Source organism: Xiphias gladius, chromosome 6 (genome assembly GCF_016859285.1).
Source record: "Xiphias gladius isolate SHS-SW01 ecotype Sanya breed wild chromosome 6, ASM1685928v1, whole genome shotgun sequence".
Lineage (NCBI taxonomy): Eukaryota > Metazoa > Chordata > Actinopteri > Istiophoriformes > Xiphiidae > Xiphias > Xiphias gladius.
The window spans coordinates 28,292,227-28,319,897 of record NC_053405.1 but is presented as its reverse complement, the minus strand read 5'-3'; positions in this window follow the sequence as shown (position 1 = coordinate 28,319,897).

The following is a 27,671-nucleotide window of genomic DNA, read 5'->3' as shown; positions in this document are numbered from 1 at the left end:
GTCAAAATAATTAGGGACCTAACTGTATATACAGAAATACACACAAAGACAACATGGCTAAAAATATATTCCAGTCACTCTGAGACTTGGTGGGTTAACACTCAAGTGGTGCTACACTGAAAGCCATGCCTTTTCAAAATTTACAAAACTGCCTTGTCTTTTGTGGAAGAATTTTGGCCCATTGGATTCTTAAATATTCCAACATTGTGTAACTTTTAACAGGAATGATGAATTTCTCTTTCTCACACGTTGTATTCTTCAGCAGAAATATGCACTCTTACTCATGTCATTACACTTAGTGGTTTTGCTGCTACAGCATTCTTTAGCTAGAGTTGGCTCAGTAGATATCTGTGGCTGTAAAATGGACATTAGTGAGTTAGCTCGCCTAATTCATGAATCTTTTTTGTTTGTGTTACAGTTATACATATACATATATACATTTTAGCATTTCCTGTTAATTTCACATGTGGTCAGAGTAGCTGCTATTCAGCCAAATTTATACCTTGATACTTTAAATTCCACTTAGCAACATTTTCTACCATGGTTTTGTACTTTCTTTATTTTTTTTATCTTTCTGAATCATGGTTTGTCCAAAATTAATGGCATGGATGATCAACAGACATCAATCATCATTCTAATAAATAAGCAAACTAACTTCAAAACCCATTGAAAGCAGAAATCCTGACATCACATATAGTTTGCTGTACGTGTTGTTCCACTAGCTTCTGTAACTCAGTGGTATTTCTCATTGATAGTTCCTTTTATTGGTGTTACTGATAAAGTGAATCATGTTTGAGTTTACGATTCATATTCAAAACAGAAAAAGCTATTAGACTTTGAATCCATTGTGATTTAAAAACAAAAGGTTAAACATTGTTTAATTTGATAGTAAAAAAAAAAACTGACTCCCATGAAATCTTTCAATCGCAGGAATGTGCACATTATACAGTTCATGACATCCACCCACACTTTCTTCTTATGTCAATTTGCATTTTTTTTTTGGCTATAACCCAAGCTATTCAGTTCTGTCTTTTGAAGATAGTAAAAAAGATGTTAAAATTTCAACACCTCATCATTCAACCAAAAAAATGAATATTGTGTTAGCATTCAGCAACAGGAACAACACAAGCCATCAGTCTTGCTTTAAAAACATCAAGGTGAAAGTACATACAAGATAAGCATACTCACTCAAAACTCTTTGTCATTCGAATAAATTCAATATAATCGTCAGCTTTTGGGGTGTCGAGTGTATAAATCCAAAGCATCTCTCTACTTGTCAGAAGGTTGTTTCTTTTTCTTCTATATATGTAACTCAAGTAGCATACCACTGTCCAGGATACATCTCTCTGTTACATATCTGTCCCACAGTCTCACATAGCAAGGAAATCATTGAACTGTGAGTACATTTAGAGTAGACGCTTGTAGCATGTCTTTAGGAATGGCAATATTGGTCTGACAATCTATGGGTCCATCACGTTGGTCCTGACAGAAATATCTCAACAACTATCGGATGGATTGAAATTTATACGGACATTTATGGTCCCCAGCGGATGATTCCTAATGACTTTGAAGATCCCCTGACTTTTCCCGTCGTGTCACAGTTAGGTTGACATTTGTAGTTTTGAGTGAAATGTAATAACTATTGGATGGATTGCCATGAAATCTGGTACACACATCACCACAGGACGAACTTTTCATCATCAGTTAAAATATATAATCTGTCTAATACTCTGGTTTATGGTAAAATACCGGCAAAAATGATGACAGTCCCATAAGCCTCGGCTGTTGCTCATGTTCAGTGCTAATTAGCAAATGTTAGCATCCTAACACAAACAGTATACCAATTTAGCATCGGGATGTTAACAATTTCACTCTGAGGATGTTAGCATGTGGACATTACGATTCACCTCAAAGCACAACTCTGCCTATTATAAAGCCTCACAGTCTTACTAGCATGGCTGTAGACCGTAGCTGATTCGGGTCTCTACAGACTCCTGGGGGAAATATCTGGCTCTTCAGCTGCTTAAATTTTTTTACTGAAAACTGCTGATTACTGCAGCTGAAAGCACTGCTATGATAGCAATAAGAGTGAACCAGAACATTAAAGGTATGGGCCAGACAGTTGAACAGTGAGTTGAAGGTTGCTATAAAGCTCCATAACCCTTTTGAATGAAAATTCTCTGTACGTTTATCACTATGAGCCATCCCTTTCACATTATCACATTGTTTTCACATTAATTATAGTCACTTTAAAGAATGAAGTAGACAAGAAATTGTTGAGCAGTCACTGAACATTTCTTTTCCCTATTTTTGCCTTTCATTTATCTTCCGTGTCCTACCTTAGTGCCCTGTTGCTGTTAGTGTGAATCAGGTGGGAGAGTGGTCAAAGCCTGTTTATTTTGACTCCCAAGAAGTGTCAGGGTGAACCATTAATATGTCTAAAAGTGGTTTAGCCCTAGGTGAAGAATACTGAAGTGAGATGCAACAAAAGCTGCAGAGATAAGTCAGAGCCAAGGACAAACAGATTGGCGCTTTATTCAGATGCCATAGCAGGAGAGTATTAGATTATCTGTAAAAACATGAATTCTTCCTCCAAATTTGTCGGGGGCTGAAAACAGATCCATATTTCGCTGGAAGGACCTGTGGCACGCACATAAAAACGATTTAAAGGTATTGAAACTTCATACTGGGGCCATAGTTGGGTCCAAAGAGGCACACATTTACAAATGCAGTGACACACACACAGACACACATTTATACTTCTATCTTTGTGAGGACACTCATTGACATAAAGCATTCCCTAGCCCCTTACCCTATCTTTAACCATCACAACTAAATGTCTAACCCCAACCCTGACCCTAACCCTAACCCAAACCTAATTCTAACCTGAACCCCTCAAACCAAGTCTTAACCGTCAAACAGCAATTTGAAGCTGTGTCAAAAAGTGAGGACCAGCCAAAATGTCACTGTCACAAACACACAGGTGTGTCAATGAGTGTCCTCACAAAGACAGAAGTACAAACTAGGGTGTGTGTGTGTGTGTGTGTGTGTGTGTGTGTGTGTGTGTGTGTGTGTGTGTGTGTGTGTGTGTGTGTGTGTGTGATCCAGCTTTGTGATACCATCCCACTAATCTGTCACTGATATTGCTTCATAATACAGGAACCTGGTCTCTAGGACAAAACGTTATTGATCAAAAAGTAATATATTGCCAGAGAAAGGAAACTGCCTAATGAGGCCTTTTTAAATTGCTTAACTGAAATATATGTAATGCTGATATGTGATTAGCACATTTAATATAATTTGGTTTTATTTTCATATATATATTATTCTGTGTTCATTTGTGTTTATATATTGTCAATTAAATAAAACCTGTTTTATTCTTTTACTTCCTAAAAGTTCTGTAGTCTGAATCTAAGTTTAAACCTTAAATTTACTGAAATGAATGAATATCTATAAGATGAATGTTTACAGTATTCTTTCGCCCCTGAGTAGCCGGACAAGTGCTTTCACTGAGACAGGATTATAGTTTCTGAGGAGCACACAATTCTCAGCATATCAACATTTTAACATTGCTTTTGACTGACGATATCCATCGATTTACCTGGCTTTTATGCGCGTGTTATTGTGACACATAGGATTTAAGATGCATGCCTCAGCTAAATTCTGTTGTGTAATTAAACTATACATACAGATGTGTGCAATTAACAGTAGTCAAAACATGATTTCCAACATGCAAGAGTCAAAAGACTGATACATTACAATCATATGAGAGACAATTAAAACAGACTGCCCTGACTATATGTCGATCAAAACATGGTTGGTTTTTGGGGCTGGATTTGTATCATGGTTGAAAAATGAAAACACACTGGCAGGCCTGATGAGATTAGGATTAAAGAGTAGTGTTGTCAAAAATGAAACCGCCTCCCCTACTGAAACTAATCCAGTCTGACTAGGACATAAGATTGGGAAGTACAATCAAACCAACAAGGTTATAACCTTGAAGCATAACAGTTTCATTGTGTAAATTTCTTGGGTGACTGTGAAACTTTGATTGTACAATCATAATTATTATTAGGTCCGAGGACTGACCGGTACGAGAACCCTATTGAAACTGTTATGTTTATTAGGGCCCGAGCACCAACTGGGGCAAAGCCCCTTTTGGAATCGCTTTGTTTATTTTTAGGGCCCAAACTGACCAGTGCGAGGACCCTATTGGAATCGTTATATTTATTATTATTATTATTATTATTATTATTATTAGGGCCCCAGGAACCAACCGGAGCAAGGACCCCATTGAAATTGCTTTGTTTGTTATTATTATTATTATTATTATTATTACTTCTCAAAATTAATCGCATTCTTGAGGGGCTAAAGGTGCTTGAAAGCTCAGACGTGGTGAAAAATTACATATTTTATGGGTCTTGTGCGTAGGTGTTGCAAAATGGATTGGTAGGGACTCCTAAAAAATTCCAACAAAGTAGCCCATGCAGTACATTTCACCTACAGGTATGACATTCAGTGGGCACTTGTAAAATCCCAAGATTTAAGAAAAACCCTCTTGGAGCCTACCCTAAAATCACCACAAAGTTAGCCATCTTGTATTTACCGTGCAATTTTGGTGCAGTTTTGTATGATATGACTGCTGGCCTGAAGATATCTACATGCCAATATTCAGATACAGTCATAGCAGCACCTACTGGCAACCTGAAATTGCATCGTTTTATATTTTGATGTACTCCTCCTAGCCTGTTAGACCACATCCACCTTAAACATTGTCAAGAAATCCTAAAGACCTGGATGATGCTTTATTTTGAACATTGTGATTTTTCTGTGTGACGAATATCAGTGTTTTGCCATGAAATAGGAAGTCGATATTAGTCAAATATACATTGGTAAATCTTCCCCAAACTTCCCATGTTTCATAAGAAACTCAGCCTGAAGACATCTACATGCCTATATTCAGCTATAGTCATAGTGCCATCTACTATTTACATTAAATGATGTGTTATACTGTGTACTCCTCCTAGCAGTGTTACCAGATCCATGTCACATCAGATCAGGAAAGCTTTAGAACCTTGATTATGCTATACTGTAAAGCTTGTCAAGTCTAAGGTCAAAAGACGCACGTCTCTGTCTTAATAAATGATACAAGTATGTAGCTGGTGGAGACAGTAAGTTAAGTTAAAGTCATTGGTTTTGTATCCGACGATCATGCAAATTCAGAAAAATGTCATATGAACTGCATTAACACTATGGACTCAAAGTGTGAGGGTCCATTCAACGCTGTTCTCAGCTTCAATTGATGTTGAATATTTTAACATTTTATTTGAGTTTTTCGATTTTCTCATCAGTTACTGTTTCAGAAAATTAATAATACACATAAGCGTTGAAAGTTTCTGATTAAATATGTCAATCAGATTAGATCTGTGCCTTGCCAGTCCTGTGGTACAACAACGATGAAAAGGTGGTGAAAATTAAAAATGTGAATATGTTGAGAAGTACAGCATGTCATGCTATCCTTCTCAACTTCTTCACATGTATTTGGACAGTGACACAATTTTTGTAATTTTGCCTCTGTACACCACCACAGTGGATTTGAAATTAAGTCTTCTAGATGTGATTGAAGTGTAGACTTTAAGCTTTAATTAAAGTGGTTTAACGGAAATACTGCATTCACTTCTGTTTAAGAATTACAGCCATTTTTATTCATAGCCTCTCATTTCAGAGGCTCAAAAGTAATTGGAAAAATTACTGATTATCAGTTTCATGGCCAGGTGTGGCCTGTTCCCTCATTATTTCATGAAAAATTAAGCAGATAAAAGGTCTGGAGTTGATTCTAAGTGTTGAATTTCCATTTGGTAGCTGTTCATAAGAACTCTCCGTATGTGGCTCAAAGAGGTGTCGATGCCAATGAAGGAGGCCATAATTAGGCTGAAAAAACAAAACAAACCTATCAGACAGATAGCAATAACTTTAGGAATGGCAAAAACCAATCTGGTACATTCTTATAAAGAAGAATTACACTGGCTCAGGACCACAAAAGGCCTGGAAGACCACAGAAGACAACTAAAGTGGATGATTGCAGAATCCATTCCTTGGTGAAGAAAAACCCTTCAAACATCTAGCCAACACTCTCGAGGAGGTAGGCGAATCATTGTCAAAGTCTACTATCAAGAGTCGCCTTCATGAATGCAAATACAGAGGATCTACCATAAGGAGCAAACCACTGGCAACACCCAAGAAGAGAAAGGCAAGATTAGACTTTGCCAGAAAACATCTAAAAAAGCCTGCCCAGTTTGAACAGCATTCTATGGACAGATGAAACCGAGATTAATTTGTACTTGTAGAGTATGGAGAAGGAAAAGGTGATCCAAAGCATGCCACATCATCTGTCAAATATGGTGGAGGCAGTGTTACGGCATGGGCATGTATTGCTGCCAATAGACCTTAGTCACTGGTGTTGACTAATGATGTGACTGATATGACAGGGCTTCACAGTACAGATGGATAATGACCCAAAACATGCTGTGAAAACAACCCAAGAGCTTCTCAAGGCAAAGAAATGCATTATTCTTCAATGGCCAAGTCAGTCATCTGACCTCACCCCTATTTAGCATTTAGCATGTTTCTCACTAACTGATGACAAAACTTTACCCGGCAGGTTCAAGGCTTGGAATTACCAACTTGGTATCCTACCTCGAGTCCTCTGGTCTCTTCTGGTGTATGTGGTAACACTGTCAACAAGAGACCGAGACCGTGGAGAGGAAAACCAGCAGCTACCTCTGCAGATGGCTGGGTCTGCCATGTAGCTTGAGCAGTGCAGTGCGGGAGGACCAATAAACTCCAGCTCCCAATCAATAGCCTCAACAAGGAGTTCAGGGTTTCCCACACAAGAGAGGCACTGCTTTATCAGGATGCCGGGGACTCCAGAGTGTCGTCAGTAGGCAGGAAGTGGAGAGCCCAGGAAGGCCTGAGATCACTGAGTCTTGGCTGAGACACAGGGCACATTGGTGTCAGGGCGGGTAGGGCTGGGAGCCATCCCACAACATCTAGCATCTGGTCCAGGAGGAGGTGCAGGCAGGAGTCGAGGAGGAACAGATCAGCAGGATGGTTGGCATGCGGCAGCAAGAAGCAGGGACTAGGTGGGAGGGCTCTGGTGCGGAAGATAACCTGGTCTGACATCTGGCAGGTGAAACCCCAGCGAATCAAGTTCATGGTCCAAGCTGTGTAAGATGTCCTACCCAGCCCAGCAAATCTCCATGTCTGGGGCAAGAGTGATACTCCAGCATGTCCTCGGTGCACTGGAAAAGGTTGTAGCCGGTTGGAGAGGCCATCTCCAAAGCTATGGCTAACATCAAATACGTGCGCAGCCAGAGTAACATCACCTTTGTCAGGGATGGAGAGCAGCCTAGGGCATAACTCAGATCAGCAGCTGGTCTTCTCACCTCTGCATAGGACTGGGAGCTGTGAGTAGCAGCTCAAGTTCCCAGACCACATTATAACAACTTCGTTGAGGCCACACGTGGTGCTAACACCAGCTTCTACCAAGCAGGTGCTCCTGATAGAAATGACAGTTCCCTGGGAGGACTGCATAGAGGAATCAAATGAGTGGTCCAAGTACCAGGAGCTGGTGGAGCAGTGAATGGCTCGTTGTGAGCCCGTCAAAGTGGAATGTAGAGGCTTTGCTGGCCGCACACTGTCTAAGGTCTTCACCCTACTTGGCATCACTGGAGATGCAAAGAGGAAAGCCATGAAGTCTACCATGGACGATGCACACAAGAACTCCAGATAGCATTGGATCAGGAAGGGGCAATCCGTGGGCCAATGCTGCTGGGACACAAGCCAGGGTCTGATCAGCGCTGGCTCGGTCGCCTGAGCGAGGGTGTATGATGTTGAAAGACCCGAAACACCTGATGACCTCAGGAAACATCACTGATGATGTGTTCCAGCGCATCCTAGGATGTATCTTTCAACCAAAGCAGAAAGACCCACAAACAAGTGGCAACTGAAGGGGGCTGCACTAAAGGCCTGGCAAAGCATCTGAAGGGAGGAAAGTCAGCATTTGGTGATGTCCATTGGTTCCAGAATTCAGGCAGGCATTTACTGCAAAGGATTTTCATCCAAGTATTGAATCCTTGATTTATAAACATGTTGGTTTGTCCAATTACTTTTGAGCCTCTGAAAATAAGGGACCAAGTATAAAAATGGCTGTATTTCCTAAACAAAATCACATCTCAATCACATCTAGATGGTTTCATTTCAAATCCACTGTTGTTGTGTATAGAGGCAAAATTCTGAAAATTACTTCACTGTCCAAATACCATTATCCCAAATACCTAACAGTATATAGGATAATGAGGAGCGTGGCTAGGGTCATCTTGATACACAACAGATTAGGCTATGTATTGGGTTAGTAATTAACATTTTTTCATTATACTCAATAAATTGGGTTTTTGAGTTCAAGAAAAATAAACTGTAACTTGGAATTCTTTATAAACATGCTTCCATGTTCACAGTCAGGTATGATGCTTGTGGGTTCTTTTAGCAGAACTGTTACTCTTGGGCCTCGTGGTCCATTTCTGGTGTAATATAGTTATTCATGCATCGATTATAATTTAGGACTGACTTGATTTGTGAAATAACAAGCCATTTAGTTTGAAAGATTTCATATGAGGACATGAAAACTTAAAGATGCCATTTGTAGCAGTGTGCAATTCTTAGAATTAAGACCATCCACCATGAGCCACAGTTTTGCATTCTGTAACCAAATTATGCCAGTTGGCCATCTCAGGTCATTGCTCCATTTGTTTTGAGCTGCATTACAGATAAGAGCCTTTGATGACAGCCAAGATGTATTCAGACTCCTTAGAGTATGTGGGGTTTAATTTAGAGTTAGAATTGCAGACTTGCAGACAAACAACAAAATGTAAAATGCAGTCCAGATGACCTCCCACCAAATCCGACTTAGTCTTGCACAATGTACAGTACAGTGGCACAATGGGCTGAGTACTGAATATAGTCCTCAATAAATGCAGTTTCCTCCTGTTTGAAAGAAATTTGCTAAATACTACATGAAATAAGTAATTAAAAAAAAATTAAAGTATGTTAATGACCCATTTTTAAAGATTTATGTCTTCAGCAGGAACAAATGGACTTAGGGCTGAGTGCCACAGTGTAGGGAAGTCAGGAAGTATTGCGCTGTGGACTAATGTAGTGTTGGTTTTTGTCCTTTCATGGAATTTATTAATCATTGCAAAATATAGACTGTGACCAGTCTTATTGTATTACCAGATTAAATGCTTTAGTGGTGCATATTATTAAATAAATTTGCAATTACTTACACTACCACAAATTAATTGACACACAGTTAACACTAGAGCCTTCTAGGGCTCTAGGGCAGTTGCCCACTTTGCCTGGTCATACAGCCTTACCAAAAGGTCTAAAAAGTAAAATTACTTTGACAATTTCCAGTTTCTGCTTGCTCACTGATTTTTCCAACTGTTCATGGATGTGTGACTGTTGCCTGCTCTGACCTTTCTGGCAACCTTTCATTCTTGGTAAGTCACATTGGACATGGATATGAATCCACAGTATTTGCACACTCTGCTTCTTGTGTTTTGCACAGTCTCTTATAGATAATAATAAAAACCCTATGCCTTCTTGCCAGTTTGTCTTATTTTTGTGAGTCCTCTGCACAACTTGTAAGTAGACCAGTGGCTTTACTGTTGTGGTTATTATTGTTGTCATTGTTATTTATTCCAACATGGAATTGTAAGTTAGATTATATACTGATTAAAGGGTTGTTTTTTTTTTGCCATTTTATATTTAGTGTATGAGAGCGACTGAAGAGATACAACTTTTAAATTGTGCTCTCTTGCTTCTACACATTCACACATACAAGCCCCATCAGTCACTCCTTATCCTCGGCAGGCATTGGCATAGTGTCGAGCTATCAAGCTATAATGGGTCTCAGCGCTGCCTTCCAATTGATTAAGTTGATTGGTGTTTTCTGCTGAGTATGTCAAGGACAGAAGATGCTGCATATTATATGGTACAAATCAGTAGCAGCAAAAGAAGTTTACAGGGGATTAGATTTGGTGTCTGTTAAAATTGAGAAGAATAAAATATGGGATATTCTGTATTCATGTTCACTGCCAATCCTGTAATTCTCTTCATGATAATTTTAATTTAATTAACTGAACAGAGATTTTAATGTTTTGGACTTCTGCCATATAAAATCAATCTTTTACTCTTGTTGGAAAAGTTTAGTGTAAAATATATATGATCAGTTTATTGAACCCTGCTACCGTTAAAAGAATGCATGTGTGATGCCCTGACAAGGTTACACATTACACTACACATACTCTGGAAGCATTATTGAGCAGAAACAAGCTGGGAACACAAAACCTGAGTTGATATGGTAAACGTGTGAGCAAATATTAGCAATCATTTGGATTCATGTTTCTGGCCAACTGATGAAGGCAAGTGCAACATTCACTGTCATTTTAGCTTTGATTTGGTCTCCACCAACTCCTGAGGGACACATCTTGCTCTTTAGCTGCTAAATGCTCATTTATGTTCACCAGTTAGTTGCTGACTTTGTCAGTTTGCTGTTTGTAACTGGGCAGGAACACACACAGCCAAAAAAAAATTCAGACAATGACAGCAGAAAGAGTGAATCAAAACAGTAAAGTTGCAAGCTGAACAAACAAAACAAAAAGAAGAAGGAAGCTATTAAGCTCTGTTGAAGTGAGGGGAACTGCAAAGTTGAGTGATGATTGTCAGTGGGTTTATCTCAACAAGCAACTTTTACATAACACATACTGTAGTAATTTGAGCCCTTTGTTATTATAGAAATAATTATTTTAGCTGTTTTCATGTAAGATTTTGAATAGACGATGCTTACTTTTACAAGAACACTATCAAAGTTCAGGAGACTGTCTGTTGTACAAAATCGATCCTATAGGTGATTTGTGCGAGCATCTTATTACAATCCATAGTTACATTTTATGCTAAGGTTACCTCTAGTAGCTGTAGAAATTGTAATGAGAGCAGAGGAGGAAACTGGGTAACCTGTATAGAGTGACAAAGTCTATGTTTGGGTTAGGGTTAACGGATGGGCTCACAAAACGTAGAACATTTACAAGGGGAGACCATTGTTAATTTCCTGTGTGAAACTGATCAAGTCAATGTTCTTTCTTTCATGCATCACTGTTCGGCAGCCTTAAACCTGTGTTTGTTATAGCGATTTAACCTTAAGGAAGTTTTTCTTTAAACCCAAACCAGAACCTTTTTTTAAACCTAACCAAGTAGTTTTTGTGCCTGAACCTAACTAAACCGTGACCGTTCCACAACCTTAAGCCGCTGTTTATTGTTGTTACTATGACAACAAAGGTTCAGTACACATGTCGCTGGTACTCTCCTATGGGTCGTATCTCAGGGTCAACAAACTGTTGACACAAAGTTGGAAGAACAATATTGTCTAAAATATAATTGGCCCAACACTGCAATAATCTCACTAAGTTATTTTGGGCATTTTATGCAAAATGGGCTAATTTGCATTTATTTTTGAAGATATTCTAAATTCTGCACTTAAAATTCACAGTTACCAGTAATTTAACCAGGACTGTACAACAAACACTGCTCCTAATAGGCCACTTCACCTTATGCAATAATAATTGAGCACCTCTCTTATGTTTGCTATATGCCATCATGCTCCCAGTGTGCAAGCTGACTCTAAAACTTAGTTTCTAACTTGAGATCCCAATTTACTCCCTCATGTTGGAGCACCCAGACATACGTAGTATATCTGATGCTCTAAGACACTCTCTTGTCCTCGCCATTGTGAAAAAGAAACTGGAAACAACCTGCCCCATTTTTATGTAGTAAAACCATCATTCATTGGTTTCAACCGGGAATGTGTGATCTTATTGCATTGATTTTTCGCTTGTTTAGAGAGAATATTTTCTCAGAACTTAATTACCAAAATAAATTAGTAAATAAATAGATAAGACTGAAATTTTTGCAATTAGCATTTCTTGCATTTCCATGAAAACAGCAAAAAAACAAAAAAAGTGTGGCCTGGGGTGTGTGCATATTTTAGGATGTATAGTGTATAAACTGTAGAAGTGGAATCACCTCTAGCCTGCTATGAATATTAAGTATTAATATGCATTTCCATCATGTAAAATACGCCTTATAAAGCTTATCTGTCATACTTTATATGGCTACAAAATAAAAGTAGCTGAAAGTCGTCAACAGGTCATATGGTGGGCAATGAATAGTGCAGGACACAAAAAACATGGCCTACCTGAGCTATCCACACAAAATATAAACATCAATTCAACTATAGGCATTTTATAAGAACTGTACTTACAGAAATTGCTTCTATAAATTCTTCCAAAAGAAGATGGCTGTAGATGCCTTGACCACACAATTCCACAATGTGCCTTCAAGGAAAAAAACACAAACGGCCTATTACAGGGTTTGAAGGGCAACCAATGAAGCCCATATCATGCAAACAGAATAAGCACCACCTAGTGGATGCAGAAACTAACTGAAAGTTTTCCTCTGTCTTTTCCAGGTCATAACAGACTTGAAATCTCACATTAGAGCTGGAGCCGGAGAGTGTTCGGAATTTATACTTGATTAATGACTTTTGACAATGAATTTATTATCCAAATTTTTATTGATTAATTTCTGTCAGTCAACTGAATTATTAATCAAGTAATTATTTCATCAATAAACAAAGCACATGTTGAAAAAGCATCGTCATTTTTGTGACCACACATTAAAATATAGTTTTCCTCTAGTTAAAAATTGTATGGTTGTTGCTGGCTGCACATAGACACCATTAGGAAAGATTCAGGTGTCTATATTGGGGAGGTCAATGCTTTCTGAGTCTGTTTGAGAGTCCAAGATATGTACAGCAGTGTAGGTGGGACAGCTCAGTGTCTGTTAAAGTTTCCACCCTGCAGCTCTATGCTTCAGTACTGTTGATAGCAGGATCCCGAGAGGAGCTGGAATCAGAACAGTTGAATATCAACTCAGACACACACTCACACATGCAGAGTTCAGTTTTGTATGCTTCCTATGTTCCCTTGAGCTAGTTGAGTTGCACTTCTATGTCTTGTCATGTCCGTAAGCCACTGTGTATTCAGCAAACTCTCGGAGCTCCTTCTGACATACACACACAGACAGAATACAATGTGTGTGTGTGTGTGTGTGTGTTTGTTTGTGTATGTGTGGGAGACAGCGCTGCGGGAGTAAACAGAAAGTAATGTGTAGTGTGTATATCTATGCCCTCAAGGGATACATTATACAGCTGGCTGCTACCTCTACTATTTGTGTGTTTGTGCAAGTGCGTGTGTTGGTGTCAATCATGAGGCAGTTGATGAATGTATGTCATGTCATCTCAGGGTAATAGCTAAATGGCCCAAATGGCACAATGCCCATCACTCTTCTATTAGCACGTGCTGACGGTAGTTGACTCAAGTTCACTGACGCACAAGTTAAGTATTTTAGATACAAGTCTATGTGCAGCAGGGGTGGTCAAAACTTTAATGTATATGTTTGAGTGTCAGGTACAAACGTGACTGAAAGTAAGTGAGAGGAAGAGAAAAAAAACTGCTCTTATTACAGTTTGTTTAGACCTTATACGCTGCTCGTTCAATGTAGATACAATTCATTTATAGGAAGGGTCTATCCCTGGACCCATGCTTACAGTCTTGAAAACATAACCCTTATTTTCCAGTTAATGCATTTTGTGTCAAAAATCACACCACTTCTTCTCTGAGTCACTAATTACTCAAATTTGATCATGATGTCATGAACACAACATACTCTTCCCAGTGATAGCCAATACCAAGCAATAATGCATTCATTATTGATTTATTTATTTATTTGGTATCTTGAGGGCAGCAAAGCAAGCTGAAAACACATTCAGCCATCAATCCATCCATTTTCTGCTGCTTATCTGGGCCCAAGTGATGGTGGTAATGTGGTAAGTTGCCCAGGAGGATCCTGATAAGATGCTCAGACCACCTTAATTGGTTCCTTTTCATGTGAAGGAGCAGGGGCTCTATTCTGAGCTCCCTCCTGATGTCTGAGCTCCTTACCCAAAATTGGGTAAGGAGGTTGAGCCTAGCCACCCTATGGAGGAAAGTCATTCTGGCTGCTTGTATCCACAATCTCATTCTTTCAGTCACTACCCAAAGCTCATCACCATAGGTGAGGGTTGGAACATACTGTAAATTGACTGATAAATCAAAAGCTTTGCCTTCTGACTCAGCTCCAACTCTTCAGCACAAAACCCTGAAAAACTTAAAATCCCTCATTTAGGCAGCAACTCACTCACAACCTGGAAGAGGCAAACCACCATTTTCCAACAGAGAACCATGGCCTCAGTTTTGGAAGGGCTGACTCTCATCCTTCACAGTCAGCTGTAAACTATCCCAGTGCAGAAGGGCATCGTCTGATGAGGCCAACAAAACCACCTCATCTGCAGCTAGTGTTGGTTAAACCCAATAACCCACTGAAAACCTGTTTTACCTCCTCCTGAGAATACAGACGCAGCTCTCACTCTGGTTATATAAGGACAAAATTGCTTATAGTAATAGCCCCGTTACTTTATACTCTTACAGTAATCTTGCCTTCAGCACTGGACATGGTTGGGATGAGGCCATGGATGAGACATTGTTGGGATGAGGCTATGGATGAGGTTTCCCCCAAGTCTTCAGAGTCTTTCCAACCAAAAGTCCTTCTCCTTAGCCTCCCCAAATATCTGTCTGCTGCTTCAGGAAAACCCTGGGCTAACGAAACCTAAAAGGCCTCCCTCTGCAGCTTGATAGCCTCCTTCACTGCTGTTATTCACAAGTGGGTTCTCAGGTTACTGCCACGACAGGCACTAACAACCTTCTGACCACAATGGAGGCTTTGAACATAGCCCACTCAGATTCTATATCCCCAGCCTGATATGTTCTCAGTTCACCCTCAGTTCCCAGTTCACCCTAACTACACCTTTTGGTTTACTAGGTCTCTTCAGCAGTCTCAACTCGCCACCAGGCTGTGATCAACTGACGGCGCTGCTCCTCTCTGTGTCCAAGTGTCCAAGACATATGGCTGCATATCTGATGATATGACAATAAAGTTTATCATCAATTTTTAGCCTACGGTGTTCTGGTATCAAGTACCCTTAAAAATCACTCTATGCCTGACCTTGGTGTTTGTTATGGTCAATCCATGACTAGCACAAAAGTCCGATAACAAATCACCACTCAGGGTCAGAGGGGGTAGGCCATTCCTTCTAGTCTTCCCCTCCAGGTTTCACTATCGTCGCCCATGTGAGCTTTGAAGTCCCCCAGCAGAACTATATAGTCCCTAGGCAGTATCCTTTCTAGGACCCCACCCAGAGACTCTAAGATGGCCGAATATTCAAAACAGCTGTTTGGTAAATATGCACAAACAACAGTCAGAGCCTTCCTCTCAGTAAGTTGAAGTTGCATAGAGAAGACCCTCTCATTCTCCAGGGGAGAACTCCAAGACAGTGACATTCAGCCAGGGTCTCCTGAGTATACTCGCCCTGCGCTTCTAGCCCTGGGCAACTCTAGAAAAGGAGTCTGTCCCCTCTCCAGAAGTTTAGGTCCACCTCTACTAATGGCACTATGTCAAGTGGACTCAGTGGAAGTGGGCTCCACTATATTTATTTGGTACTGCTCCAGCTCCTGCAATCTGGTGGTCTTTCCTACCATACAGGTGACATTCCACATCTCTAGAACCAGTCTACAATGCAAGGGGTCAGCACACCGAGGTCGATGCAGCTAACTCCTCTGTTAGCCTAGCTGGACTGCTAACTTGCTGGATATTGCTGTTCTCTTTTGGATAATTTTCCATACTCGTGCCATCAAATGTGATTGCAAGGGGAAGCCATCTCTGGCTGAAAATTACCTGAGCTGATCCATCCACAACCGGTCCGTTCTTGGGCCTTTGTTTATTGCACCATTTCTGCCATTGCAACCCTTTTTGCAATGGCAAATTTCATCTCTCTCCAAAGGTTTTCAGTGGGATTTAGGCCATGACTCATTGCTGGCCAGTATAAAACAGTCCATCTTTTCCTTTTCAACCATTCTATTGTGCTGCTGAACGTGTGCTTTGGTTTGATTTCCTGCTGAAAGACCCAAAACCTTCACCTCAAACCAGATTTTCTGACACTGGGTAACACATTGCGCTTTAAATTACTTTGGTAATCTTCTGATTTAATCATTCCCTTGAGACATTCAGTGGCTCCAGTAGCAGAGGCAGCAAAGCAGCCCCAGAGCATGATAGAACCTCTACCATGTTTCCCTGTAGGTAGGGTTTTCTTTTCCTCATGTGCTTAATTTCGTCGTCTATAAACAAACTGACCAAATAGCTCTACTTTGGTTTTATTTGTCTGTAGAGCATTATTTCAGAAAGACTATGGCTTATTTATGAAAACTTTTGAAAACATTATTCTTGCCTTTTTGTGCCCTTCTTTCAACAATGGTGTCCTCCTTGGCCTTGACACACGGAGCCCTACTTGGTTTAGTTTGCGGCGTCTGGTACAGGCTGAAACCACAACTCCAGATTGCCCCAGGTCAGCCTGAAGCTCTTTCGATGTCTTTCATGGTGTTTTTTCCACAATACGCACCAACCTTCACAGATTACTCTCTTCGAGTTTCTTCTTCACATCCTGGAAGCGTCTTAACAGTTTTATGACTGTGAAACTTCTTGATAAAATTACCAACTGTTTAAACAGGGATTTTAAGATCTTTGGTGACTGCCCTGTAGCCTTTGCAGTTGTTATGATTTTTGATAAAAGCATTTCTGATGCTCTTGGACAGCTCTCTTGTCTTTGCCGTTGTGAAAAAAAACTGGAAACAATCAGCCCCTTTTTATGCGGTAAAATCATCATTCATTGGTTAATTCAGTTAATGTAAACACTGAAAATCAAGCACATGTCAGTCTTATGTTTTTTTTTTTATTTTGTTTGATGAACTAAATTGAATTAATCAAAAGGGTGCTGTGTCAAACACATTTTATGTGTGTAGTTTTACTTTCGTTATATGAAAGCATTTTTTTTTTGCTGTTGTTCAGTAACTTTGGACATTTTATTAAATATTCAGATTATACAAATGGGTTAATTTGCATTTATTTGTGAAGATATTCTAAATTTTGTACTTAAAATTCATGGTTACCAATAATTTCAACCAGGACTGTAAAACAAACACTGCTTCAAATACACCACTTCACCTTTTTGTGATAATACTTGAGCGCTTCTCTTATGTTTGCTAAATGTCATCATGCTCCCAGTGTGCAAGTTGACTCTAAAACTTCACGATCCCAATTTACTCCCTCATCTTGTAGGTCTGGTACATATTGGCCTTCACTTGATTGTTCTGGCTCTGCCTCCAAAGCGTCTCTACGAGTGAATGCGTGTTGTGTTGAAATGTTGGAGCACCCAGTCATACGTATCACCATGACTTAACTTGTCAGCTGTTTGAGTAGTTCCAAAAGTCACGATATCACGTCATGTATTCAATCTGTTGTGATTTTTCTGTGTACATTAGAGTTAGAAATGTATAACCTTTTTCTGTCGTTTCTTGTGCAGTCCCATCAATTCTTGCAAAATACTGCCCTGATTGACATTGTGACCGTTTGGCTTCCCTCACCATTTGTAGGTTTGATCAAGAAAGCTAAATGCAAAGTAAAATGTTTGAAACAAAACATCTTTATGGATCACAGAATCAGGCTATGAGGTTCCACTGCTGATCTCTACTTTTCAAATCTGCGCTGAAACACACTAGCTAAACACAGTTTCATTTGCTGACAAAGGAGTGTTGAGAAAAGAAAAGCCTAAAAAAAAGCTGGTTATTTAACAAAGTGGCAGATGAAAATGACAGGCATTTGGCAGTAGTTTCAGTTTGAGTCTGTTTTCAGAAAATCAAAAAGTTCAAATTAAGTGCAAGAGGTCAAGGAACCACAGCTTGATTAAGCAGTTCATGCTCATGTTAATTTGATGTGTTTTTGCAATACACCATGTAAAATAAGTTAAGTCCTTCTCCGGGCTAAGACACATCAGGAGTCTAGGGCTCCCCTTTAAACAGGCTAAGCTTACTGAAGCAAATGCACTATTCTCATATTATACCTTTAATGATCACTAACTGGGTCAGGATACTCTCACTCATCATGGATATATATCAAAGACTCGGCCGCAGAATACAGTACGTGCTGCATGTCTGCCAAGATTTGGGCCACATTTTCCATTCAATCTGTGTATGGAAGCTTAGGGGGAGATTGCACAAAAGGAGAATTGGCAGGATTATGTATTCGTCTATGTGCAGGACAATGCGTCTCATCACAAACACATACTACCCAATTATCCCTGTTTTAAGGATAAGACACATTTATAGCTCACAAACAGGCAGCATTGTTTCTCCTGGCTAAGCTCCTAATCCACACATTGCATTCTAGACTTGATGAGGAGAAAATTAACAAATGAGCTGTAAAGATGTCATAATAAGACTTCAGAATAAGGTCTTTCTTGTATTTGGAGGTGGTGGAACCATTAAAGGCACACCTTAACGATTTGCAGTTTGGAGTTTGTAGTGTGCTGCATTTTGTCTTGTCATATTATGGTAGAGACTGTGCTAATACAAGAGTTAAATGAAGGCTAATTTTAGAATTTTTCATTCCAACTATTTGGCTCTTCTGCTTTCAGGATGGGTTTATTCTAACAAGATATTGCAACAATATTGGAGCAAAAAGCTTAGTGGTGTAATTATGTCATTGCTGTCTTTCTCCACCATCATTTCAACTACAAGTGTTTGTAGACCTCACATCTGGCTGTGTGAAAATAGTGTTTTGACTGACATGAAAGTGATACAATAATGACAAACATTTTCTGGGCAAACCTTTTACAATGACTTTCATTTATCTCTAGTAACTAGAAATTGCATTGTTCCCATGAGTTACGACAGGCTGTGAGTGACGAATAACGTAGTAATAGTGTTTACATAGTTATATTAAATGTTCCCTGGTTTCCTGGGTTCCTCTCATTAGCGAGCTTACCCCATTTCTGTTTTAAAGTCCTGAAACAATAATACTGCCCGCTAATTTGAAATTGTGTGTCTTTTGAATTCATACACTGTCCTCACCAGAAAAATGACAGCATTGGCTATTTGTTCAAAAGCTGAATGGAATGTTAAGGATTTTCTGATTGACTTCTTATAGCCATCTGAATAGTGACTGTCCCCTCTCAGAAGCAAAGGTAAAAGTAGCATGATGATCTAGCTCCAGAAAACCTCCAACGTTGCATTCACACGTACAGATGCAAATTAGCGGGCAGTCTCTGGCCTCTCACAACTCCGTAGCTTTTTGTACGTACTCTGCTCTCACTAGAAACACTTGTTTTGGTGGTAGACGCTGTATTACGCACAAGGGATTGTCAATTTCCATTTTCACAGTTGTTTTTTCGAATACAGAATAGCTAACAATGACCCCTGAGTGGACTGAATGACATGGCAGCCCTGTCTCTACGATGGTAGCAATCCCCACTCCACTAGTGGAGCAGAGTAGTAAACAACTGTCCTTCCATTTCTTTGGAAATCAAAACAAGCATAATTGGCTCTTGCGTGGTTATTGTTTGCTTTAGGTCAACTATCCCCTGCAGTGCAAGGTGTATTTTCGATTTCTGAAGCTCAGCTTAAATGCCACGTCCCATTCACAATGAACAGCAGCCTATCGCTGTCCAAGCTATTGAGTCCATATATGTGAATGACACATTAGGGAGGAGGTTGGTGTGGATGATGTGGACGTACAAAATATTTGAGTTTGACATAGGAGACCATGGTTCACAACCTGTTTCTGACCAAAAGTTAACATCTGTTTCTTTTAACCAAGAAGATTATGTTTTATTGAAAAATTTTACTTTTACTTAGACTTACTTACCTACTTTCCTTACTTACTTAAAGCTGCATTGATGGATTGATGAAACAAGCCGACACTGACATGTTATCACCCACCCAATATTGATTAGTGCAGCTTTAATCAAGTTGCTTTATTTTCTTTAACTTAACATAGAAGTTATCTCTCAGAAAATGCTCATGAGTCATTTTTGGAACAGATTAATTTTTGGATGGACAAACAACCTATGCTCTTGACTCTTGACTGCCTTTGCTCCTCCAAAATCTGTTGTGATGTACTATGTTCTTTGAACCCTGTCTCCTTGAAATTAGGTTCATATACAACTAATTTGTAACAGCAACTACATTTTGAAGAAAACATAATTGAGACTGGATAACATTTTCTATTAACATAATGCACAATCTTGCCCTAACCATAACCAAAGTGCTTTTGATGGCTAAACCTCACCACAAACGGCTGTAGGGCTGACAATGTTCATGCATTCATGTCACATTTAGCAAACAAATAAAATAGAAGCACCCTGTTAAACTAGCATCTGAGCTGTGTCTGAAGTAATCATTTCACTTGCAAAGAAATCTCAAGCATCCTTCATGTGGTTTACAATAATAAAAATGTATTAAAATACCATGTCACAGGGCTGTGAATCATCTTCATGTATTTCTTTATTCACTAAGTAAATAGAGGAGTGAGAAGAGAGAGAAAGGCATAGTTTGTTTTTGTTCTTTTTTTTCCCCTCTGTCAGTCTACCAGCTGGAGGTTGAATGAAAATAGAGGTGCTAGAAAAAATGCTTGTACACCTCTCCTCAGGAAGGATAGTTACTTTTTTTCAAAAGGGTTTACATGCATCTAAATTTCCAATCAATCTTGGAAAGCCTAATTCGGATTAAGAAAAAAAGATTAAAATTTATTCATAAAAAACAATACATATATTGACATTGTAGATACATGGCAAATAATGGCAGGGGACGTCACATGAAAATCTGGGACCCAAGCTTCCCCTCTCAATACATCCATTCTCGTGCATGTTCAAGTAAGTGAATCAAAAACTAACAACATGTATTTTCAGTGGTTTTTAGGGAAATCAATAAACTGTCTCTACCTCATTTAAGGTGCTGTATGTACGTTTTGCTATTGCTACATAGCCAATGTAAGCATTAACAGCTGTTTACTTACCAGTCTAGAAGAAACATTGTGAGTTCAGCATCAAACTTCATTCCTTTAATCACCAAGAGCTGTCTCCAACGGTGGAAAGCAACGCCTATGTAAACTCTTGTTTTGCTTCTATTTCTATCGCTTATTTTCTTCTACTGAAGTTAGCATGCTAACAGCTATCCCTCGACCGTCTGGTAATACTACTTTGCGATAGTGATAGTCAGTGTAGCATCCAGTCTGTCCTCAGTCCAACATGAGAGGATGAAGTAGCGTGTGAAGGAATGAAGTTTAATGCTGAACTTGCAATGTTTGTTCTGGAATCGTAAGTAAGCCACTGTTAATGCTAATTTTGACTGTTTAGCAAAAGCAAATACTTACATTTAGGACCTTTAAAGTAAATATTACTAAGAAAAAAATCTTTGATGCTTCACACTGATCAGCCACAACATTAAAACCACTTGCTTAATATTGTGTAGGTCCCCCTCGTGCCACCAAAACAGCTCTGACCTCTCGAGGTATGGACTCCAGACCTCTGAAGGTGTCCAGTGGTATCTAGAGCCAAGATGTTACATAAGATCCTTTAAGTCCTGATCCTTTAAGTTCCATCAGGGAATAATGTTGCCATGAAGGGGTGTATTTGGTCTGCAACAATGTTTAGGTAGGTAGTACGTGTCAAATGCCAGGACCCAAGCTTTCCAAGTAGAACATTGGCCAAAGAATCACACTACCTCTGCCAGCTTGCCTTCTTCCCACAGTGCATCCTGATGCCATTTCTTCCCCAGGTAAACACACAAACGTCCAGTTGTGACTCTCACATGCCAATTGTAAGTGCTTTTGGCAGTAGACAGGGATCAGAGTGGGCACTCTGACCAGTCTGCATGTACACAGCCCAATACGCAGCTAACTGTGATGCAATGTGTGTTCTGACAGCTTTCTATCATAGCCAGCATTAACGTTTTCAGCAATTTGTGCTACAGTAGCTCCTCTGTGGCATTGGACCAGATAGGCCAGTCTTCATTCCCCGTGTGTATCAATGAGCCTTGGGCATCCTTGACACCGTTCAATGGTTACCCTTCATTGTTCCACTTTTGGTAGGTACTGACCACTGCATACAAGGAACACCCCACAAGACCTGCTGTTTTGGAGATGCTGTGACCCAGTTGTCCAGCCATCACAATTTGGCCCTTGTCAAAGTCGATCAGATCCTTACTGCTTCCAGCACATCAACTTGCAGAACTGACTGTTCATCTGCAGTGTAATATATCCCACCCCTTGACACTTCCCATTGTAATGAGATAATCAATGTTATTCACTTCACCTGTCAGTGCTTGTAATGTTGCTGCTGTTCGGTGCATATCCAGGGCCTGTTTTGAAAGAGTTTATTCTGAACCATCAGGAATGTTATTTAACACTTATTTTGTAGTTTCAGTTATTTTCCATGGCGTCATGGTTTGACTAAGTCAAAACTACAGTTACCTGTTTTAATGTTGTGGGTGATAGTGGGGTCCAAAAGTCATCTGGGGTCCATTTTCTTATATGCAATCCCTTTTTCTCAGGATGACATAATTTGTATGTGTCTTCCAAAACCGTTACTAAACACCTTTGAAAAATAAATCTGTGTCATGATGTGACAATACTTTGGTTAAGGTGGTTTATGCACAAAACCAATGCAGTTAGGTGTACATCTTTGGAAAGATCATTGTTTGGGTTAAAACAATAAGTAATTTGAAGGTTAGGAAAAAACAAAATTGTGTGGGCAGTTTCAGACTGTTACTACTTTGTCATGTCTCTTACTTACCCAGCCTTAATTAGCAGATCCCTAGAATTTTTTTAATTTATCCCAGTGTGGCAATATACAGTAGTAGCAGCAACACGACCACAGCAGCCACCCTCTTCAGTTACTGCATTGATGCATTCATTAGATCCTTATATCCTTTTATAGGGGAAGGTTTCCACATTTGTACTGTTTGCTAAATCTGCATGATAGCATTATTAAACTTTCTGAATGGGATAAGGGAAGGTAATGAGCGTGTTTGCAATCAAAGTACTCACTAGTCCAACTGAGGAGCATTACCCACTGCTTCTATGCTAATATCTTTGCCTCCTACCTCAGCAACAAAGAAGCCAGAGTCACAGTGGCAGCACAGCAGCACCAGTTAATGGGCCCTCATGGTGTGAGACAGTCCTTGACCGATGTGTCAGTTACAAAATTAGGTATGGATAGAAGTGTGTTTTCCATAATTATGGCAAGTACCTGTGCTTGGTGCTTGATATTTTGAGACTCAAAATGAACATAAAATATACCCCGCCAACTGGATTGCACAGCTGGCTTCAATGCTGAATTTAATTTGTTCTAACGAGCCAATTGCAACATGCTTCTATTTGTCTCATGTAGAAGATAGCCAATGGTTTTCGTCAACAATGTGACTATTTAACCACTTCACTGACCAGATCATAGCATTAGATATTGGCAGTTACTGCAACAACTAAAGGCAAAAATATACTCCAAAATAGCCAAGGGGAAATCCAGCATTCATTTTAAACTAATATACAGTAAAAGTCAACCGAATCCTTGTGTAAAGTTTGTCAATATGTACTTTCCTGCATTTTTAAGCCACATGTGGGTTTGGTTTTTGTTGGGCACCTACTTAAGCATTACTTCCATTGGCATATGTTTAAATCACACATATCTCATGTTATATATATATATAACATGTATGTCTGCCTTGCTTGTCTCAAAATGGAGGCTCAGGAATAAGACCAACTTGAGCCTCAGAAGGAGGTGCATGAGCCGAGTGCAACTGTTGCTGCTACAGGTATGTCTTCCTCTTCTGACACTTTACCCCATAGTGCAGTTGATGTGAGTAAGCACATTGCTTTAGTACCCACATTCTGTGAAACTGAAGTAGATTCCTATTTTGGTGCATTTAAACACAACGCTTATGCTCTGCGGTGGCCATCCCAATTCTGGCCTCTACTTTTACAGTGCAAAACACATGGGTAAGCCCAGGAACCTGTTGCTGTGCTCCCCTTGGAGGACAGCCTATATGACTCTGTTAAAGCCACAATTTTATGTGCTAATGAAATGGTCCCTGACGCCTGCAGTCAAAGATTCAGAAATCATAAATGCGCCCCAAATCAGGCTTATGTTGATTTCACCAGAGAAAAGGGAGCCTTGTTTGACAAATGGAGCACCACATGCAAAGCAACTGATTTTAAGTCTCTACAACAGTTAATTTTGTTGGAGGAGTTTAACAACTGTTTGCCCGACCTTATGGTAGTGTACTTTAATGAACAGAAAGTAAAACCACTATTCTCTGCTGCTGTATTAGCCAATGACTATGTGCTATCGCACAAGAATGTTTTTCTGCCCATCTGTGTTAAGAAGTCTCATCGTGCCCTGGCTTTGCAAAATAGTCTGCCTAAGTTACTTAGCTCAAAGAAAGATGAAAGGGAGTGTTTTTATCACCAAAATTTTGAACATGTAATTGTCAACTGTCTGACCCTTAAACGTAAAGAACACTAACAGCCTTCTCAGGGTGTGCTGCAGAATTTGATGATTTAGTGTCGTTAACAGGCAAGCCTGCCAATCAGCATCCAGTGCATATTTTGAGAGAAACTGGGGGTTCTCAGCCTTTAATCCTCCCTTCTGCGTTGCTGTTTTCAGAACGATCTGTTTGTGGTTATGCTTCTGTTTTACGAGGCATTGGGTGGATTATACCCCAAGGCCTGTACATTGTGTACCTGTACAATCAAATTTAATCACTGTTTCTTTCATGTCGCTGTACGTCCCACATTGCTTTGTAAATAACCACCACCTCCATAGTGAAAGCTTTGACAAAGTTCTTCTTGGTTAAAACTTTCACTATCGCCTTCCTCGTGTAATCCAAACTGACCAAGGCACAAACTTCCAGGCAAAATTTTTCAAAAAGGTCCTCAAACATTGAATGATCATCACACAGTTTCCAGCACATACCATCCTTGAACGCATGGACTTAAAAATCTAAAGCCACCTAGAACGGTGGCATCAGATTTTTTAGTCCATGCTCAGCAAGTCCATGCTCAGCAGGTATTGCCTGGAAACTGAAAAAAGCTGGGATGAGGTAATTCCATTTGGGTTGTTTGCAGCCCATGAAGCCATTCAGGAATTCTTATGATTCAGTCCCACAGAGCTTGTTTTTGGCCACATGCCCCAAGGTCCAATCAAATCCTTACAATTCCTGTCACCTGAATCTTCTCCTGAGAAAAAATGTGTTAAACTATGTTAGTCAGTTCTGTAAGTATTTGAATCATGCCAAATCCCTTGCAAAAGAGTTCCTCTCTACCTCACAGACAGTGATAAAGCATCAGTATGACTGCTCCACCATCCCTCGGCACTTTCAGGAGGGTGATAAAGTTTTGGATGCCGAGCCTATTAAACAACATCCTTACTGCGTTAACCCGGTTAAATGTGTATTGATGAAAAATGAAGCAGAGTATCTTTTGCAACATGGCTTAGCTAAGCCCATCTCCAGCCCTTAGAGTTCTTTGTGTCTTCCGGAGGCTAAATCTGATGGTTCCCCTCGGTTCATAAATAATGCCTGTAAAGTAAATACTGTTACAGTCCCTGACTCCTATCCTTTGCTGCGGATGGAGGATTGTGTCAGTAATTTGGGCACAGCCAAATATATAAGCAAATGAGCCTACTCAAAGGCAATTGGTAAGTAGCATTAACTGGCCGCAACTCCAAAATTTCTGTGTTCATAACCCTGGACCATTTTATTGGGTTGCATGTGCAACGCCCTAGCCACCTTTCAAAGATTGGTGAACACAGTTTTGGCTATTTTGATTAACTGTAATGCACATTTAAATGATCTGATTGTATACACCACCACCTGGGAGGGGCAACAGTTTTACTGGATAATCCAGCAATGACCATGAACTACCCTTTATTCATGTATTTATTGCAGTTGCTGATTATTTAATGTAAACTTAATGAACTGTTGAAGAGAGTAGAGTTTGAGGAGCATATTTGTTTTGATAAATAATTCTGATATATTCGAAGTTCATCCGCATTGAAACCTGCATTACAAGTAGCAAAGAGTTATGCAAACCATCGTTTCCGGTGTCACCGTATTTTCTTGCTAGTGAGTTGACTGAATCCTTATTATGTGGAAGCTATCAAAACATGGTTTAAAAAGTCGTATTTCTACAAAATATTGACACCACACTGCACATTAGCTGTAGCGGCTGACTGATCATAAGGCTGATTGTAAACAGTTCTTAGTGATTTAGGAGCTAGTTTTAGCATTCAAATGCTTTGTGTTCAAAAAAGTTAGGACTCACACAACCCTTATTTTGTAGGTTCTTTGGCCAGTTAGAAACTTGTGAATATGGCCCCAGATCAAGAACCCCCATGTGATTACACGACAGAACACAATTGGATTTAATTTAGCTAAAAACTGCCATTTTAGTAAATTTTTTCTATTTTTGTAAATCAGTAAATTGTGATAATAAGAACTGTGTTCATAGTATTCGTTCACAATCCCTACATATTACTAATATCACTACATTATTTAAAATTCCATGTGAAACATGTCTCATTACACTTGTTCTGTTTGTCTGTGGTTATACCCTCCAAATTTTAAGTGTTTCCTTGTCGCCTTGTTTTTGCCGGTAATTTATTTTTCAGTTTTCTTCCCTCTAAAATGTGTTTTAATAAGGTCCCCTGCTTGCATATGTTTTCTAAAATTATCCTTACTTCCTGAATTTGGTTATGTGGCCTTGAGAGTCTTCACTTCCAAAATGTGGATTCAGTGTTGCGCTTGTGACTCATAAACATCATATATATCTAACATTTACTACCTTTTGAAAATGTTACAAGTTTACTTACTGCCCTGGGAAAAGTCATTTTTAATATAGCTTATTATGTTGCACATTGCACCCCCACATTGGACATTTGTGGTCTTACTAACCAAAGTAAAAATAACTCACTTAGCTTTTCTGTAATGAGCAGAGAACTTGTCATGCGTTCACTGGTTGTTGGGATGCTTCTCTTCTCAGACAGTCAAGTCCCTCCTGTTTCTCAGTTATATTACTCCAGTTTCTCCAATGGTTGGAATTTGTCTCCTGACTCGCTAGTGCATGATTTTTCTCCCAGATTTATAATATTTTAACATAACGCTGCAGTGATTAGATTAGATCAGATTGAAGAGAATTATCCTTGAATGAGCGATTTCTGATGAATGTCTGTTTGGTGACACATTTTAAAGAGGCCCATCCGAGTTGTATTCAGTGGAAGCAGAGCAGCTTGGCTGATTTTTCCGGTAGGAGCTGTGATGTGCATATTAATCTGGAGGAATATTAATTTTTCCAATCCTGCATTCTTCACTGCTAATGTATTCCTTGCTGTAAATACCTTGAGGAGTAGCAACACTGCTGCTGATAAATAATGCACCACTGATAAATGAAGCAGTGTGCAGCTCAGTGTGTGTGTGTGCATGTACGTAAGAGCTTGTGAACCCCCCATTTAAGTGAATGCGTGCAAATGCAGTCATTCCACTTTGTCTGACGGGCCTGTGTATGTTTTTTGTCAGTGT